Source organism: Chelonia mydas, chromosome 25 (genome assembly GCF_015237465.2).
Source record: "Chelonia mydas isolate rCheMyd1 chromosome 25, rCheMyd1.pri.v2, whole genome shotgun sequence".
NCBI lineage: Eukaryota > Metazoa > Chordata > Testudines > Cheloniidae > Chelonia > Chelonia mydas.
The window spans coordinates 8,386,369-8,404,928 of record NC_057858.1 but is presented as its reverse complement, the minus strand read 5'-3'; the positions used below and the strand labels follow the sequence as shown (position 1 = coordinate 8,404,928).

General features: G+C 54.8%; 1 long non-coding RNA gene across 1 annotated transcript in view; it reads left to right on the top strand.

Annotated features, from left to right (window-relative positions):
* Window positions 1-600: 600 nt before the first annotated feature.
* Window positions 601-18,560, top strand: part of LOC122463819 — a 29,522-nt gene continuing 11,562 nt past the window's right edge. Inside the window, exons 1-2 of the long non-coding RNA XR_006287442.1 lie at window positions 601-676; window positions 2,829-2,917. This is a non-coding gene — a long non-coding RNA (uncharacterized LOC122463819). The remainder of the gene's footprint in view (window positions 677-2,828; window positions 2,918-18,560) is intronic.

Below are 18,560 nucleotides of genomic sequence, written 5' to 3'. Positions count from 1 at the left end.
CACATTCTGGCGGGAGTTACACCAGCACCTCTGAAAACAGGGATCTAAAATTCCCTGATCCCTCACCCAGCACATCATCTCCTTGCAACATACCTGCCTTGTGTCTGGGAGCAGCCTTTCTCGAGACACCCCATAGCCCTAATGCAATCATGCCCTTGTATCACCCCAGAGTGTCACCTCAGACATGGACTCAGAGACTTTAAGGTCAGAAGGGACCATCGTGATCGACTAGTCTGACCTCCTGCCCATTTCAGGCCACCGAGCCTCAACCCCCCACTCCTGTGATAGTCCCCTAGCCTCTGGCTGAGTTACTGACATCCTCAAATCATGATGTCAAGACTTCAAGTTACAGACAATCCACCACTTACACTAGTTTAAACCTGCAAGTGACCCGTGCCCCATGCTGCAGAGGGAAGACAAAAAACCCCAGGGTCTCTGCCAATCTGATCCAGGAGAAAATTCCTTCCCAACCCCAAATATGGGGATCGGTTAGACCCTGAGGATGTGGTGGGCAAGACCCAGCAGCCAGACACCTGGGAGAGAATTCTCTGTAGTAACAGGTTTGCCCTGTCTAGATTTTGACCAAGCTTTTTTCTGCATCAGCCAGGTCCCCTGAACAAACCTTCCCTGCATTAACCATTCCATGGCCGAAGTTGAATCGCTTCTTTCTCTGCTGGTAAGTTCAAATGTTTATTCAACTTTCATCTTTTATTTTAACGGCTCAGATTAACATCATCAAAGCAGCTGTTCCCTGGAAGCTAGGGCTGAAGCCAGAGAAAAGAGCTTTGTTACTTTGTGGTAGTTTGGCCAGAGAGCAGGATGCAGCTGGATTATTTAGAATCACAGCTGTCGACAATGTTCTGTCCACTCCTGGTGCCTAGAGTAACAACAGTATTCCCTGGACAGGCCGTGTACATCCAGTACTGGGCAAGTTACCCCATGGAGCAAGAGACTTTCCATTGACTTTAGTGCACAATGAATGCATGTGTTTGAGGATATCTTATATGCGCATATATTTGTCTATGTGTAGGTGTGTGCTTGTATGTATATGTGTGTATATTTACATATGTGTGTGACTGTACTGATGCATGTTCACATGCAGGGGTGTCTGTAAAAGGGTATATATTTATATGGGTGTAGATGTGTAGGAACCGATGTAGGTGTGAGTATGTGTTGATATGTGTCCACGGGGTGTGTGTAGTCATGTGATTATGTTTAGGGGTGTGTACAGGAGGGGTGTGTGTGTATGGAGGTATTTACACGTGTGCAGATGGATAGATTTGTTTGTGTGTGCTTTTCAGTGTGTGGGTGCGTGTATGTGGAAAGGGTATTTAGATATTTCTAAAATTGTGCGTCAGTGTGTGTTTGTAGGGGGTCTGTGTATGTATAAATCTGTTTGTGTGCAGTGGACAGTGTATACATATTATGCGCACACAGATATTTATGTCTATGTGAGTAGGGGCGTATGATTGGTGAGTGGGGGGTATGATTGCCTTTATATGTGTGACTGTAAAGGTGTGAAATGTGTATACACGTAGATGTGTGTGTGCTTTAGGGGGTGTATGTTTATGCATATGTGTGTGTTTTTATATGAGTGTGTGTGTGAATAGGGGCCTGTGTGTGTGTTTACATGCATGAGTGTATGGGAATGTCTACACTGCAGCTGGGAGCAAACTTCCTAGCTCAAGTAAATGGACATATGCTAGCTTGGCTCGAGCCAGCAAGTAGCACTGGGCTCGCTTGGGCTGGTCGCCTGAGAACAAACCTACCTGGACCCTGTGGGTCAGACTCGAGCTCGCGTGGGACCCTGGCCAGCTAGCTGGAGCTGTTGCCAGTGCTACCGTGAGCTACACGGCTATTTTTACGGTGCTTGCTCCCAGATGCAGAGTAGACATACCCTATGTGTGCACTGGAGTGTGTGTGTGTTTGTGTGTGTGTGTGTGCATGCTTTGGGAGGTGTGTGTTTACATGTATGAGTTTGTTTTCATATAGGGGTGTAAGCGTATGTGTTTACATGTGTGTACGTGTGCGTAGAGGGGTGTGTGTATTTATATGTATGTGTGTGTAAAGGGATGTAAGTGTGTTTACATATGTGAATGTACGTGTGCGTTGAGGGGTGTGTGTGTGTGTATTTATACATATGAGTGTGTGTGTGTTTACATGTGTGAATGTACGTGTGCATTGAGGGGTGTGTGTGTATTTATACATATGAGTGTGTGTGTGTTTACATGTGTGAATGTACGTGTGCATTGAGGGGTGTGTGTGTATTTATACATATGAGTGTGTGTGTGTTTAGATGTGTGAATGTACGTGTGCGTTGAGGGGTGTGTGTGTGTGTATTTATACATATGAGTGTGTGTGTGTTTAGATGTGTGAATGTACGTGTGCGTTGGGGTGTGTGTGTGTGTATTTATACATAGTGTGTGTGTGTTTAAATGTGTGAATGTACGTGTGCGTTGAAGGTGTGTGTGTGTGTGTGTGTATTTATACATATGAGTGTGTGTGTGTTTAGATGTGTGAATGTACGTGTGCGTTGAGGGGTGTGTGTGTGTGTATTTATATGTATGTGTGTGCATGCATATAGCGGTATTTTGAGCTCTGGAGAGGGGACGATGGCCGTGGACCGGTGTGCCTTTTGGCCTGCTTTTCCCAGGATGGCACTAGGGGTCTGCAGGCTGTCAGACAACCTGGGCTCCCTCCCTGATCCGGGCCCCTTTCCGGCCGGCTCACACACATTGCACACAGAGATCCATTCAGTCAGCCAGCACTGTGAGGAACGGCATGCTGGGACCCCTAGTCAGCTTTGCACACCTCCTCTGCCTTTGTAGGAATGTCAGAGGCACACAGAGGACAAGTCTCCAAGGGTGCAGATAACCTGGCAGCATCTCTCCAGGGTGCAGATAACCTGGTCTCAAAGGTATGTATAACAAAGTTGTAAATGTCGTCGCTGCAAAGGGCGCGATATACAGACCAGCCCCAGTTCATGTCTCCTGCTCAGTGGCAAGCGATAAAAGAGAGATGATCTTGCATTACAAAGCTGGCTTGAAACCTCAGCACTGGCCTCGGAGACTCTGGCGCCCTAAGCAAGATTAGATCGCAGAACTCCACATGGGGTCAGAGACAGGAGAGATTTTAGATGGAATATCTTAAAGGATGGTTTTATGAATTCACCTAACTTCAGAGGAAAGAGGCCATAACAGCAGATCACTGTCTTCTTGTGCTGTGCTCTACAGAGACACCCACCCCCCGCCTGTCTGCTTACAGCCAATTCTAAGTTCCTTGTCTTTTTATTTGCCACTCAGAGTTCCTGTCCTGCAGATCTATCCATCTCTCTGTTCCAAAGACAAGACACCAAAACATTTCATTAAAAAACCCAACCCGGTTGCTAGGCGACTGCCAATGTACTTACCCTTCACATCACTTACAAAACTCGAGCAAATAAATGAATCACTGAGGACATCATAAACCTCATGCTGCTCACATGATAAACACAAACACCCTGACATCAGACACTCAGCAGATGTTAATCTCTCTAAGTCCACTGAGCTTAATAATAATGCCACCTCGCTCTTTACATTGGTAGATCTCAAAGCACTTTGCAAATTAGGCCAGCATTATTATCTCCATTTTACAGTTGGGGAAACTGAGTCAGAAGGCGGGGAAGTGACTTGCCCAAGATCACCCAGCAGGCCAGTGGGAGGGCCAGAAACAGAACCCAGGTATCCTGAGTCCCCGCCTAGTGCTCTAGCCGCTAGGCAGTACTGCTGGAGCTGAGCTGATTAATGCCAGCTGAGGCGCTGTCCCCTCTCAAGTACAAGGAAATGCTTATCCTACCATACATGCAAGGCCTAAGGCCTGGCAGATCAAGAAGGAGCCTGTATCTCTTCCAGCGGACGTTGGACTGGATAAGAAGTGGATACCTCTCGTTCTGGCAGGTGAGTTCCATTTGTGGCTGTCGCTCCTTGGCCCCCACGTGTTCCTCTCCTGAGGGGGAGGGAGGCAGCTGCTGTCCCCTGGTTTCATTACAGTGGAGCAGAACCAGAGACTGAAAAACCCTGTTAGGGCTCCTCTAGTTGATCCTCTCCAAGTCCCCTGCAGCGCCCTCTCCAGTGCTTTGCCACGCTGTGGTTTTCCATCTGTGGGGCCCCATCGCTCACCCGGGGAGACTATCCCAGGGGCCTAACCAGTCTCAGCAGCAGGAGACACATTCCTGCTGTTTCACCCACATTTTCCCTTTTCTTACCTGCGCCCTACCGCCCCACCTGGAGTCGCCTTCAACATCCCCCGGTGCGGCGCTCTCGCATTCCAGCCCACGGTCGCCACGGCCCTCCTGGCCCCGTCACGGCCTGCGCAGGTCCTGGAGCACCAGCTCATGCACCGTCCATCTCAAGCCTGCCCCAGGGCCGTTGTCAGCAGAGGTGGAGATGAGCCAGTCTCGGGGGAGACAATAGGCACTATGCTGCTCAGTTGCCATCCGCGGCTGGCACAGGGAAGAGGCCGTGGCCACAGCTTTGGTTGGCAAGGCCAAAAAAAGAGAAGAAATCTTTGCAGGAGGTTTCATGAGGTTGGCAAGTCTCTGACATGTTGAGTTATCCGCTGCCATGAGAGAGAGCGATTGCTGCGAGCCCTGCCTGGGATTGTGCTGGCTGGCCTGTCCCCTACATCAATAGGCGGCTTTTGCTTCTCAGGCTGGTAACCTTCATCCCTAAAGACCGGCCTGGGCTATGCTGTCACCGAGTCACAGGCTCTGCCTTTGCCGGCGCAGTGAGCCGGGTTTCCCTGGGAGTGGGCGTCTCTCTGGGCCGTGCCAGTGCTGTGCCGTGGTTATCCAGGGTTGCTGCCGGGAATACAGCCGCTCGGAAGCAGGTTAACCCAATCCAATCGCCCTGCAATTGGCCGGTGTGATTTTGCTGATTCTCGAATGACTGAGCCCCCCCCGTACCCACCCCTAAACATAAGCGGTTCCTGGTGCTTTGCTGAATGCTGATTGCTCACCAGCCGCTGAGCTGAACTGCGGGGAGGACGCTTTGCCACACAGCCCCTGCTCCTGTTCAGCTTAAACAGCCTCTTTCCTCCCGTCTGTCTGCAGTGAGCCCGAGAGGCCCACGAGCAGCTCATCAAGGCCTTACGAGGAGGTGAACCCAAGCCCGGTTCTAACCTCCATGACTCACCTGCCTGGGAGATTTTTAAAGCAGGTTCTTTGTGCAGGGGAATGATTCCCTCCCCTCTTCCCACCGCCCAGCCCAAGCCTCTGAGCCCGTGTAGCTTGATGTCCCAGCTTTGTGCAGGCAGGAAAGAAGAGACAGGTAAATCGAGGAGAAGGATGGAGGTGCGAGCACCTCGGGCATGCTAGTCTGGAAAGAGAGCCCTCCTCGAAGAGACAAGCAGGGCTACTAGGGGAGGTAGAGAGACAGGGGCTCCAGCTGATTGTGGATCTGGTCCATCTTCTCCCAACCCCGCTTCCCCCCACTCGCTGCTGAGACTATAAACCTGCAGGCCTGGGAGATGCCCTCACCTGGCAGAAGGGAGAAGCAGGTGGAGCTCCTAAGAGATCTTCCCTGTTGCAGCTGGGACTAGTGTGTGCTTCTGCAGCCATTCGGGTACGTTAGGATCACAGGGCATCAAAGCTGGAGGTGTGGCGGCTCTGTGCTACTGTCTTGACGCCCCTGCTGCTGGTTGCCTGGCTATAACGGCCCCCCTTTGCTGAGCCGGGAAGGAGAGCGTGCGGCCCCGGCAAACGCACTGAGCAGCCGGAAAGTCAGCTCGAATCCCTGCCAGAATCTCCTGGGGTTTGGAGAGGGAATAATCCCAAAGAGAGAGTCCAGTCCCGCCCCCGGCCCAGATCAACCCCAACCCCTCCCACAGCTGCATTCACTGAGCCTCAGCCTCTGGGGGGGGCGGGGGATGGATGGATATTAAAGTGATGGGTGTTTTATCAGCCCCAGGGATAAGTAGGTGGGTGAGCAGATTAGACTAAGGGGAGTGGTGTTTGTAGGGTTTGTGCAATGTGCTGGGACACCCCTTGGGTCCCTCTCTGCCTCTTTTACACTCGCTTTTTGTTCCTCCCGTGCAAAGAAGAGCAAGCGGAGGCTCTGCTCCTGGCTAGACCAGCAGCAGGGTTTGCATCCTGCCTCACTGTGTATCACTCACCCATCCGGAGTTTTTTTGGGATCACCCAATTTCACTCCTAGCTCTGCCACTGACCTGCAGTGTGACCTTGGGCAAGTCCCTGCCCTGCTCTGTGCCTCAGTTTCCCCTCCCACCCTCTATCCTGTCGCTTTAGGCTGTAAATCCTTCCAGGCAGGAGCAATCTCTCATTGTGTGTGTATGATGCCCAGCACACCGGATTCCTCATCTTGCTTGGGGCCTTGAAGCGCTCAGGTAATACCCCCAACAATCGTCTCGTGGCCCTGATGCGGGGTTTTTTGTGACGTCATCACATGGCCCTGCGGTAGGGCCTCAGCCACCCTGGAAGAAGTGTTTCTCCATCACTTGTGGCTGGGAGGAAACGCCTTTGCAAAGCGGGAGGTGAGCCAGACCTGCCAGCAGAGGGGCCTGGAAGAACGCTCCTGGCACCGTGTTTCCGTCAATACCCATCGGGGGGCTATTCCAGGGTAATGGATTGTTGTCTGGTGTCTTCTCAGCTCCCGCCATGGGCGGTTCAGTAGCTGGTTTTTCTCTGCTGGGCCTTACTTCAAAGGTTTCTGCGTTCCAGGTAATGTGGAAGAGGAACAACTTTGCAGCTGATGCCTGTGAGCAGCAGGGCTTCCTGTCCGGAACGTAACACCGAAGGCATTGCCAGGCACCGCACAGGGTTGCTTTAGGCTCTGGCTGCACTACCTGGGGTTTGCATCCAAAGTCTGGGAATGTGCATGGAGGATCCAGCCTCCAGGAAAGCCACAGAGCTTCTTAGTGGGTGAAATTCTCTGGCCTGTGTTACACAGGCGCCGAGAATAGATGATCAGTGTGGTCCAATCAATGGGTCAGATCCTCAGCAGGCAGACATCAGCATCACTCGGTGAATTTCAGGGGGGCTACATTGATCTAAGCCAGCTAAGGCTCTGGACCTATGAATCCAGAAAAATTATCCTTGAATACATTAACCCTTAGCACCATAATGTGCTTTTCTTTCAGAGATTTCAGCAGAGGGTAGGTATCATTATACAGCTGGGGAAACTGAGTCATGCAGCAGGAAAGTGATTTGCCCAAGGTCACCTAGAGAGGTAGTAGCAGAGACGGGAATTGAACCCAGCTCACCTGACTTCCACGCACTGGCGCTCTCCTCTGAAGCGCCTTGTCTGTGTTGCTATTTATTGCAATGCACGGCTGGCTACACAGCCTCTAGGGAATTATATATCCCTACTCTGGAAACAGCTTGGAACGACGCTGAGAGCTGTTACGCTTGACCTCAGCGCTGGTGCAATAACACGCCACTTGCAAAGCACCTATCCCCCTTCCAAGGCTCCTCTTTTTGCCCTGGCACCTCAAGAGGGTGGCAGCAGATGGGGGTGGGGCATTGTTTGTGAGAGCCAGAGGGTTGGCGGAGAGACTCCTGCCTTTTGCTGGGTTGGAGTTTTGCTGGGGCCGGGGATTGATTTCATAGAGTCATAGAATCATAGAATATCAGGGTTGGAAGGGACCTCAGGAGGTCATCTAGTCCAACCCCCTGCTCAAAGCAGGACCAATCCCCAATCAAATCATCCCAGCCAAGGCTTTGTCAAGCCTGACCTTAAAAACTTCCAAGGAAGGAGATTCTACCACCTCCCTAGGTAACGCATTCCAGTGTTTCACCACCCTCTTAGTGAAAAAGTTTTTCCTAATATCCAACCTAAACCTCCCCCACTGCAACTTGAGACCTTTACTCCTTGTCCTGTCATCCGCTACCACTGAGAATAGTCTAGAACCATCCTCTCTGGAACCACCTCTCAGGTAGTTGAAAGCAGCTATCAAATCCCCCCTCATTCTTCTCTTCCGCAGACTAAACAATCCCAGTTCCCTCAGCCTCTCCTCATAAGTCATGTGCTCCAGACCCCTAATCATTTTTGTTTTGATTTGATTGGATTGTTATTTTCAACCAATGCAGGGGTGCCCTGAGTAGCGGAGGTAACATCCCTGTCAATCAAAAGAATGAGTCATGAGGCCACCGGCGAGATCAGAGCCCCTCTGTGCTAGGTGCTGTACAAACCCAGGCATTGCTAGACCGGAGCAGACCACCGGTGCGTCTAGTGCGCTTCCTGCCTTAGACAAGGGCAGCAGGAAACCTGGGGGTCTCCAGACAAGGATGCCAGCAGGGAAGAGCCTGCCTGGGACTTGATAAGGGAGGGCTGGCTGGGGTGTACAGGCCGAGGAACAGTCTTGCCTGATATCTGTCCACTTACCGCACTGACATCTGCACAGGCCACCCGCCATGGCTACGTCCTTTCAAGGGAAGGATGTGGATGTTGCCTTACGACCCCCGGCCAGGACACCGCGCTGGGCACTGGCTCTGCTGTTCCTCACAGTGCCGGGAAAGCAAGTGCCAGCGCAGATCTGCTCCGTCCATTCCGGCTGGCCTGGGGGACGGTGCCGGGCCGGCCTCGCCCCTGAATGCAGCTGGGTGGCGGATGGATCCTCTGCTGTCTCATGCCCACTGTTTTGTTCTCTGGGACTGGCCCGAGGATGGGAAAGGGGAGGCGTTAAAGCCCCCCTGGGGGCTCCTGTTCAGCCAGGTGCAGAGTTTCTGGCATCGGGACACAGGCGTGGCCAAGGTGCGACGCAGGGTCCTGGGCTCCCCATCCCCTTGATCCACAGCTGGGCTTTGCTGTCTGGCCCTTCTCTCATCACGGCACCGCTCCACTGTGGGGCCACGTTGCAGCTTCCCTGAAGCTAGGCTGACGGACCGCGGAAAGCCTCTACCTCGCTCCTCCCACCCATTCGGTCCATGCTCACTGGAGACCCAGCCACGAGGCTGTGAGAGCCCTGAGGCCCGACTCGCCCCCTGCCATTTCCCCGCAAGCTGTTTGTTTGTGAGTGTGAATGTGGGGCCAGAGCCAGAACATGGACAGGTGCGAGGTAATCTTCCCCCTCACCTCCTGGAGCCAGTGTGTGTCCCACTTGACCCCAAGGGGCCAGTCTCTGCAGCCCTTTCTGTCCTTGGCCTCTCTGCTGGGCATGCTGGCAAGGGGGCCTTGCACGGCCAGCAGTGATGGTGGTTTTGTGACGTGGAGACCAAGCCACTGAGCCCCAGCAAGCTCATTGCACCATCATAGAGTCGTAGGACCGGAAGAGACCTCGAGAGGTCGTCTAGTCCAGTCCCCTGCACTCATGGCAGGACTAAGTATTATCTAGACCATCCCTGATGGGTGTTTGTCCAACCTGCTCTTAAAAATCCCCAATGAGGGAGATTCCACAACCTCCCTGGGCAATTTATTCCAGTGCTTAACCACCCTGACTGTTAGGAAGTTTTTCCTAATGTCCAACCTCAACCTCCCTTGCTGCAATTTAAGCCCATTGCTTCTTGTCCTTTCCTCAGACGTTAAGAACAATTTTTCTCCCTTCTCCTTGTAACAACTTTTTACGTGCTTGACTCCGTTTCGCTCGCACACAGCGATCGCCCAAGCAGCCCCACAGCTCAGAACACAGAAGCCTCCCCTGTCGCCAGCCTGTAGGAAAGGGCTGTCCTGCAGGATCCTAATTCTGAAGGGTGGCATTAAAGGGATTATAGTTGGGATTTAGAGAGGATTAAAGCCAGGATTAAGAGGACCCGTGAATGGAACCTCAGCGTCACGCTGTCGCTGGGAAGCATGCAAGCTCCTCGGGTGAGTTGTCACCGCAGCTTTCCTTTCTGTGCTGCAGAGGCAACTGCCTAACCCGGGCACGGATTCAGTGGGCATTAGCCCACCGCTTTGTCTTTGCCGTGTGCATTTTTGATTTGCATTCGTGCTTTATCTCCAGCAGAGGGCATCCTTCCCCTGTGGTTAGGCCAAGAGCTGCAGGAACAAAGAGGCAAGTTCTGGAGAGATGATCATTCTATGTATTTGCGATGTTGAAAAAAAGACCCCAGCGTCTCCTTTTGCTCCGGTGTTGCTGTCTCTTTGCTGTCAGTTTAATACAGGCATTTCCCCCGCCTGCGTGCCCTCCGCTCGCCTGCCTGTCTCTTCGAGATCACTTTACATCTGCAAACGTGTCTATAATTCAGGGGGAGGCAGGGAAAGAGGCACAAATCCGAGCGACGGCTTGGTTAGGGGGATAAAAGCAACCAACCCAAGCCGGGGGGAGGTGGTACACCTGCTTGGGCAGCCCTACAGCTGTACTGCAGGAGCCATCCCCAAGGTTATGCTGGGCTAGCACTCGGAGAGGAAACTGCTGCGTTCCCTCTGATTCAGCACTGCGCCAGCGTGCCAGCCTCGGGAGGGGAGATGCTGCTGCTTCCTGGGATGCGGGACGGAGAACCAGGGCCCTTGCAGTCACTAAAGATCCCCCGGTGTTCTTGGAAGTCAGGATATGAGCTCCAGTACTTGGCCTGGGCGCTAATTAGGGTTTCGGTTCACAGAGTTTAAGGTCAGAGACCAGTCCCATTTGATCATCTCGTCTGACCTCTTGTAGATCACAGGCCATTCAGTTACACCTTTATGGAGCCCAGTAGTCTGGGTTTGGCTAAGGCATGGGCTTCCAGTCCTGATCGGAGGACATCCAGAGCTGGAGAATCCACCTCCTGCCGGGAGAGTTTGTTGCCATGGTTAATTATGTTCTGCCCTCGCCCTCCCATTTGCTCCTGCAAGTGGACACGCTCAGCATGGCCCGTGGCCGCCCCGCGCCCCGCGTGGTCATTTGCGCCGGTGCAGTACGCTGCCGTTCCCATCGGGTAGCGTTTGACGCTCACTTTGCCCGACCACGAGTCACTGCCCCAGGGGCAGGGCCCAGCGAGTCAGGCCCAGCTCCGGGCCTGACTGATTGGGTGTCGTTGCTGTGTGCTGCTGTGCTCCCCAGAGACAGATGCTTTCCTCTGGCGGATGCGGCGCTCTTCGTGCTGAGGGTGTCGGTGTCGTGTTTTAACCCAGGGCTGCTAAAAAGACCAGAAGCTAGTCTACGTAGTGTGACCACTAGGGGATGCTGCACCAGACCACTAGTGAGGGTGCAGAAGAAACATACCGGAGTAGATGAGGCCTCGGTGCCCAGCGCCTCAGGGGAAGGTTGTGCAGCCAGGCAGCGCCAGCAGAGGGGAGTTAGGAGTGAGAAAAGAGCAGGGAGGGCCTGGGGTGTGGGGGCTGGAACCCCTGGGGGGCGTCCCATCCCTTGTCCTGCCCAGCCAGGAGAGCGGGCTCCCTGCAGCCCTTCCCAGTCCCAGGAGGCTCCTTATCCAGCCATGGTTCTGGCCGCCAAGCCCCTGCAATTTACGAGCTCCCTTCCCCGCTCGTCCCCCTCTCACCTTAAGACCCCCTCCCCCTGCTCTGATCCCAGATCAGAAACCCCGACCAGCCCCCGGAGGCCAGCGCAGAGCCTGATGGGGCCGCTCCGACCGAAGAATTTGCTTCCACCAAACACGTCGCCCGGTAACAGGAGCAACAGCTGCCCCCCGGCTCCTGGACAGTTGCGGCGCCAACCTGCGCAGCATAAATCACCATCGCCGGCTCATCTGTTGCTTTTGGCCACTCGCGGCGACCAGAAACGAAGCATGCGCTGGAGACAGACCGGCACAAACAGGGAGCCCCGCGAGACGGTGATAGATGGCATAGGAGCTGATCGCGGGGCCCAGGAAGTGCCAGCGAAATGCAGCTTCTTCCCTCCAACAAAGGCGGCTTTTGTCCGGGCTCTGCTGAGGCTCAGCTGCATTGTTAGCCCGACTTCACCTCCCTGTTGTTCTCTGCGTGTCGCTGTGGAGGTTACAGGGTTTCTTGTGATATAGGGACAGCGCGGCAATGACTCCCAGCCTCTCAGTGCTTACGTGAGCCGCGTTCCCACTGCCAGCCAGGGCAGCCAGCCTGTGGGGCAGTGTTCCCACTCACACCCAGTGCAGCCAGCATGTGGGGCAGTGTTCCCACTCACACCCAGTGCAGCCAGCATGAGGGGCAGTGTTCCCACTCACACCCAGTGCAGCCAGCCTGTGGGGCAGTGTTCCCACTCACACCCAGTGCAGCCAGCATGTGGGGCAGTGTTCCCACTCACACCCAGTGCAGCCAGCATGTGGGGCAGTGTTCCCACTCACACCCAGTGCAGCCAGCATGAGGGGCAGTGTTCCCACTCACACCCAGTGCAGCCAGCCTGTGGGGCAGTATTCCCACTCACACCCAGTGCAGCCAGCCTGTGGGGCAGTGTTCCCACTCACACCCAGTGCAGCCAGCCTGTGGGGCAGTGTTCCCACTCACACCCAGTGCAGCCAGCCTGTGGGGCAGTGTTCCCACTGCCAGCCAGTGCAGCCAGCATGTGGGGCTGTGTTCCCACTGCCAGGCAGTGCAGCCAGCCTGTGGGGCAGTGTTCCCACTGCCAGCCAGTGCAGCCAGCATGTGGGGCAGTGTTCCCACTGCCAGCCAGTGCAGCCAGCATGTGGGGCAGTGTTCCCACTCACACCCAGTGCAGCCAGCCTGTGGGGCAGTGTTCCCACTCACACCCAGTGCAGCCAGCCTGTGGGGCAGTGTTCCCACTCACACCCAGTGCAGCCAGCCTGTGGGGCAGTGTTCCCACTCACACCCAGTGCAGCCAGCATGCTAGGGGAGCATTCCCACTGCCAGCCGGTGCAGCCAGCATGCTAGGGGCAGGATAACCACGCAGTCCCACACCCAGTGCAGCCAGCATTTTCACTGCCAGACTGTGAAGCCAGAAGCTGAGCACAGGAGTCCCATTAAGCTCCTGTGAGTGCAGCAGGATCCAGACATCAAATCCAGGTAGTAGCCAGACCTGTGGGCTCTGAGCGGGGGCCCTCTCTCTTCCCTCTCCCCGGTACCTTTTGTCCTCCATCAACAGCACATCCACATCTTCATGCACACCCAGTCTTGAGGGGCCAGATCCTGCCGTCATTACACCGGTTTGATGCCAAGGAGGGTGTAACCCAGATCAGCAGTTGGCCCATACATCAGCAGAAGGGCCCTCTTCCCCTCCCCCCAGATTTGGGGGTGGGGAGGGGGGAGAGCGTCCCACGGCCCCCTCTTTGTGTAAAGGAAATTGAATCCCCTCGGAAGCAAGTGCTCCTTGTTTTTGAGGAGGAAGCCTGCTTCGCAGACACTGCCAGTCAATATTAAATGAAAGCCTGTGTTGCATGAAAGGAGAGAAAAGAAAAGACAAATGGCATCTGGGCCAAACAGACTTTCCCTTTCTTTCTTTCTTTCTTTCTTTCTTTCTTTCTTTCTTTCTTTCTTTCTTTCTTTCTTTCTTTCTTTCTTTCTTTCTTTCTTTGTCTTTCAAAAGCAGCCCCTTTGGACTAGCTAATATTTGGTGCCTCATGCAATTTCCCAGCACTCCGGTCCCCCTTGGAAGTAGGTCAGGGTTCAGAGCCTGTCTTGCCATTTCTCACAGTTTGTTTGAACACTGTTATTTTTAATCTATAAAAAATTCCTTCCCTGCCTCTGAAGACCTGGGCTCAGTCCCTGATTAACTCGGCTCTGCTAGTGCGGGAGCCCAGGCGATGCCCATTAATGCACAGCTCAAGGCTTGCAGCGCTTCTTGCTAAGGGCAAAGAAAGAATGAGACACCCTGGGCAGCCAGATAGTTTAGAGTGAGGGAGAGGCCAGGAGAGGGCAGTGGGAACGGGATGGACTCAGAGCACAAGGCTCTTGGGTTTATTCTCAGTAACACTCCCGGGTTGGTGCTCCCAGGTTCCCGAAACGCCTTCACCGGCAGCTGGCCTAAGCACTTTGCAAACCTGAACAGAATCCTCTGCCACAACACCTCCTGCCACCGGTGAGGTGCGGGATGGAGGGCAGAACCCGCTTCCCTGCTGCCCTTGGCTGTCAGTGGCAGCCCTTGGGGTTAACCCAGTTTGCATCCAGGTCAAGCTGGCCTGGCGCCTTTTCCACTTTGGTCACTGACGCCTGAAATGCTGAGTCAGGAGACTGGCACGGCGGGGTGGGGTGGGGTGGGTTTCTTCATGAGCATTAGCAATAGATAGATAGATAGATAGATAGATAGATGGGGTGGATGGGGATAGATAGATAGATAAATAGACAGATAGATAGATAGATAATATTGTCTCTGCTAAAGAAACTCATCTGACACCCTTTTAAGCCCACATGCTCTTGTTTCTCTGCTGGCTGCTTGTTAGGAGAGCAGTGCAGGCCAGTGGTCTGAACACCAGGCTTGGTGCCAGGCACTTCTGAGCTCTCATCTTGTCTCTGCCATCAGCTTGTCTCCAGGCCTCAGGCATGTCCCTTAGCCCCTCTGCCTGGGTTTCCCCATGGGGCATGATGCAATCCACCCGGTTGCCTTGGAGAAAGCCCCTTCTCTTTGCTGATACAGGGAGGCCTATGGCCAATAGCAGGGATTCAGGTTACACTGGCCACCACCAGGACAGGATGGCTTGGAGCTGTAGGCCTCGGGCGCACCACAGCTAGCCTCCCTCCCCGGTGGAACCAGACCGTCAAAGCCTGGGCATCTTGATTCAGCCCTTCACCCCGTGGAGGCAGAGAAATAGAACCCAGGCTCTTGTCAGCTCTCCGGGACTGTGGGCGCTGACGATTCCCATGACACGTTCCATAAGGACAGGAGTATCTCGTCCCCTCATTGGCGGGAAGGTGAGTCTGTGCCAGCTGCCAGCCCACTGCAGAGGTGGCTGCATTTCAGTGAGGGGTCAAGGGCTTCTGGAGCGTGACTTAGTAAAGCTCTTTGGGCTCCTTCAAGGTGACTCGGGCATGTGGCTGCACTTGTCACACATCCACCCACAGTGAGCCATCAAGCTGGTGGACAGGCGCCTTCACCTCCCCAGCAGCCCTACGGCTCTACCGCTTAAGCTAAAGAAGCAACTCCCTTCGCTGCTAGCAGTAGTAGGGCTGTTATCCTCCAGGAGCCCAGCCACTAGAGAAGGACGCTGCACCCTCTTTGCCCACAGGTTGTGCATCCGCCCCTGGGCTAAGGAGCCCCCCCACCCCCACCCCCACAGTCCTGCATTGACTTCACGTGTAGGACAACTGCCAGCTGAGGCCAAATGTTTTCCATCCAGTTGGCTAATGAATCCCTCCAGCACGGTTCTCTCAGAGCCCGACTCAGCCAGAGCCTCCCTCCCTCAGAGAAAACCGCCTCACTCATCTCACAATCTCCCTGTTGTAACCATATGGAGCGTGTGGCTGGGAGGTATTAATACACATGCCCTTGGGGGAGTTGCTTGTACTTTCGCTTGGGTTTTGTCAGGATTTTGTTTCACATTTTTCTGGGCCTTCCCAGCGTTTTCCCTCACCAAGCAAAACAAACAAAGCTTCTCCCCCAGCCCATCGCGCAGCTGCGAGGCGGCCTCACAATGGGGCTTTCTTGCTGGAGTTATGAACATCGGCAGGGGGAGGTCACAGAATTCCCCCAGCGACTGCTTTCCCCGTTCGTTTTCGCCAGGCCTTGGAAGGCCCCCGCCTTTCCCCGGCCGGAGAGCTGGCAGGAAAATTCATTCTTGTGACCACTTCAGGAAGCCGTCAGCTCTGGAAAACAACAGGCATCCAGATAACGGCGTCCAGTAGCAGTCAGCCCTGGAATTACTCCATCCCACCGGCTGGAGCCGGGAGGCGTTGAGAGAGCGGGGATCAGACCCAGAAGACCCTGTACTCACTAGGCGTCAGAAACGAGGCTCTGGCATAACTCTCCAGCAAGTATGGAATCGCTTCCCAGGTGTCAGCTGTGGTATAACTCATTCCAGCCAGTGTCAGATGCGAACTAACTGTAGCCAGTAGGGGCCAGATACGGGATAGCTGGACCCAAAAGCCATTCGATTACTACGAGAGAGCCTCAGCCAGACTGGACCTCCCTCCCACCCCTGCCATCTTAGGCGTGGTACATACACGAGTTCCTGCCCTGAGGCCAAGCGTGGGAGAAAGGAACGATCATTAATCCCATTTTACAGATGACAGACTGAGGCCCTGGGAGATAACATGGCCTGTGGCTGTCTGTGGGAAAAGCAGGGAACTCCACTCAATCCTCCGCAGTCCCAGTCCATCCTTCCCCGCTCTCTAGCCAGCTATGGACTGACGGTATCTAACAGGCAGCAGGCCTAGCGCGCCTGCATCTTCATTCCATTACCCCAGTCAACTGGCTCCTATGAAGCCACACAGGACACGGAGCTGGGGTTACAGGAGGGAGACGCAGCTGGGTGTGGGGTGCGCACCACCACCGGCAGAGATGGAGTGTCCAATCCATGCGGCCTAGGTGACAACTGTGCCTACCAGGCGTGGGACACCCAGCAAACGGAGCCGATGCTGAGCTCCCTTGCGCCAGGTTCACCCGTGTCTGACCCCGCTGGCCTTCGTGTCAGCGAGGGGCCCCGCGCAGCCACGAGCCGCCAGGGGCCGAGCGAGAACAAGGCCGTTTCTAGCAGGCGTCGCTCACAGAGCAACTTTTCCACGGGCGCCGCTTGGAGCAGGTGTCAGGCAGAGGCGAAGGGGAAGGAGGGAGGCCCGGCGGGAACATCTGCTAGCCCAGCCTGGCATTGCAAAGGCTGTGACCGGGACTGGGCGGTTTGGAGAGTGCCACACCCAATGCAACCCCCCCCCCACCCCTCCAAGATCATAACCTGGCCTGGCCGCGCCCCTGGGATCCAAGACCCCTCGTCCACGGTGCACTGAACGTGAGCTGGCATCTTTGAGTGGGTCTGGGGAGCGGGGGTTGCTCTGTGCATGTCATCTGGGGTGGTGGTGGGCGGAGTAGGTGGCCACCAAGATCCACCAGGGGCACATCGGTCAACGAGCGGCTGGCCCAGCTCTAGCTGGGGGACAGGAGGGGGGAAGCCTTCTCCCTCTGAGAATGACTGAGAGCCCTAACCCTAACCCCTCCCCCGCCCAGGCCCCTTAATCCCTGCAGCCACTGGTGGAGATTTATGAGGCAGTTTTGGCTCACTTGCTCTTTCCCTGTTGCCTCTCGACACACCAGTCTGCGGCAGGGCTCTGTGTGCCGCGTACAGCCGGGGCCTCCCGGCGCAGCCCCCAGAAGGAAACTTGGGGATCTCAGTCAGTCGCGGCTATGAAAACCCTCCGGGGACGGACGTGGACCAGCAAAGTTTGTCAGCGGGGAAACAAAACTAGTTCCTTCTCTTGCACTCGGCTGAGGCTGCAGCTACGGGGCTGCGGTCCCCTGGGGAAGGCGGCTGTGTTAGGAAGAAGCCTCCACTCCAGCCACCCGCAGACACTCGTCTGTAAAACACAGAACTCAGTGTTCCTGTCCCGAAGAGCGCGTTGAGGTGGGGATCCAGGGATTATCAGCCCTGAGGTTAGCCTGACCCGCCCCCTGTGCTCCCTTTGGGTAGAAACCATGGACTGGGGTAGAGCCTATGCAATTCCCTAGGGAATGCCCCTTTCAGATTGAGCTACATAGCTTTCAATAGGAAATATCCATTAAAGTATCAGTGAGGTGCAATTAGGTGCCCAACTCCCATTGAATGCTAAGAAGGATCTGGATGCCTAACTCCCCTAGGAAGCCCCAGAGTGCAATAACTCCCCTAGGAAGCCCCAGAGAACCCTGATCATCTTAGAATATAACAGAGACCGGACACAGCCCAGGGTGACCGCCCAGCGAGACGGAGAGAGGATGGGTGAGGAGGCCAGTCTAGGAAGGATGGAGTTGAAAGGAGGAGAGAAACAGCTCCGAGGGTTGGCAGTTGGACGACAGACAGCACAAAGCTGAGAGTGGCAGGAGGAGGATGAAGCGGTGGGAGGAAAGACCTGGGAGGAATCCACCAGTTGGAAGGCATCTCTAACGGACTCCCCACCACGTGGCTCATTAGCAGGGATTGAGACTCCTCAACCTGCAGCGTGGCAGCCCTACATCTCTACCCCTTAAGCAAAAGAAGCAACTCCCTTAGCTGCTAGCAGTAGTCGGCTGTTATCCTCCAGGAGCCCAGCCCCTAGCGCAGGACGCGGCTCCCTCTCTGCCAACACGTTGCGCATCCACTCTGGGATCAATTCTCCAGACACCAGACTTAAATAGGGTCTGGAATATACTCCCTATGTCCTCCACCTCTGGGATTGGCCCATGGGCCTCCCAGCCATCCATACCCATGATCACCATAAAGCCGTACCACGGGGCATGTGGCTCAGATTTCCATCTGTTAGCAACAGAAAGCTCTCGTGCTCCCCTTCTGCTGAGAGCGGCCCCTGCAGAGTAAAGTCCCCAGAGCCCTGCTGCACTGGGACCCATTATGTTGTGCATTGAGACACCCTGCCATGCAGACTCAATTTCCGGCTGGATTTGTTTACTACGGCAAAGCTCTCAGTGGCTTTACATTGCTTTCTCTCTTCCTTCTTCTTCCCCGTGGCTCTCGCCCCCTCCCCTCCCAACACATCTGGCTCCCCGCCCAATCCTCCGACACATCTGGCTCCCGCGCCTTCTGTCTTTGTTTGTTTGTTCACAGTGCAGCGGTTTCAAATGTTGGGAATCATTAGGCAATTAAAGCTCTGTCG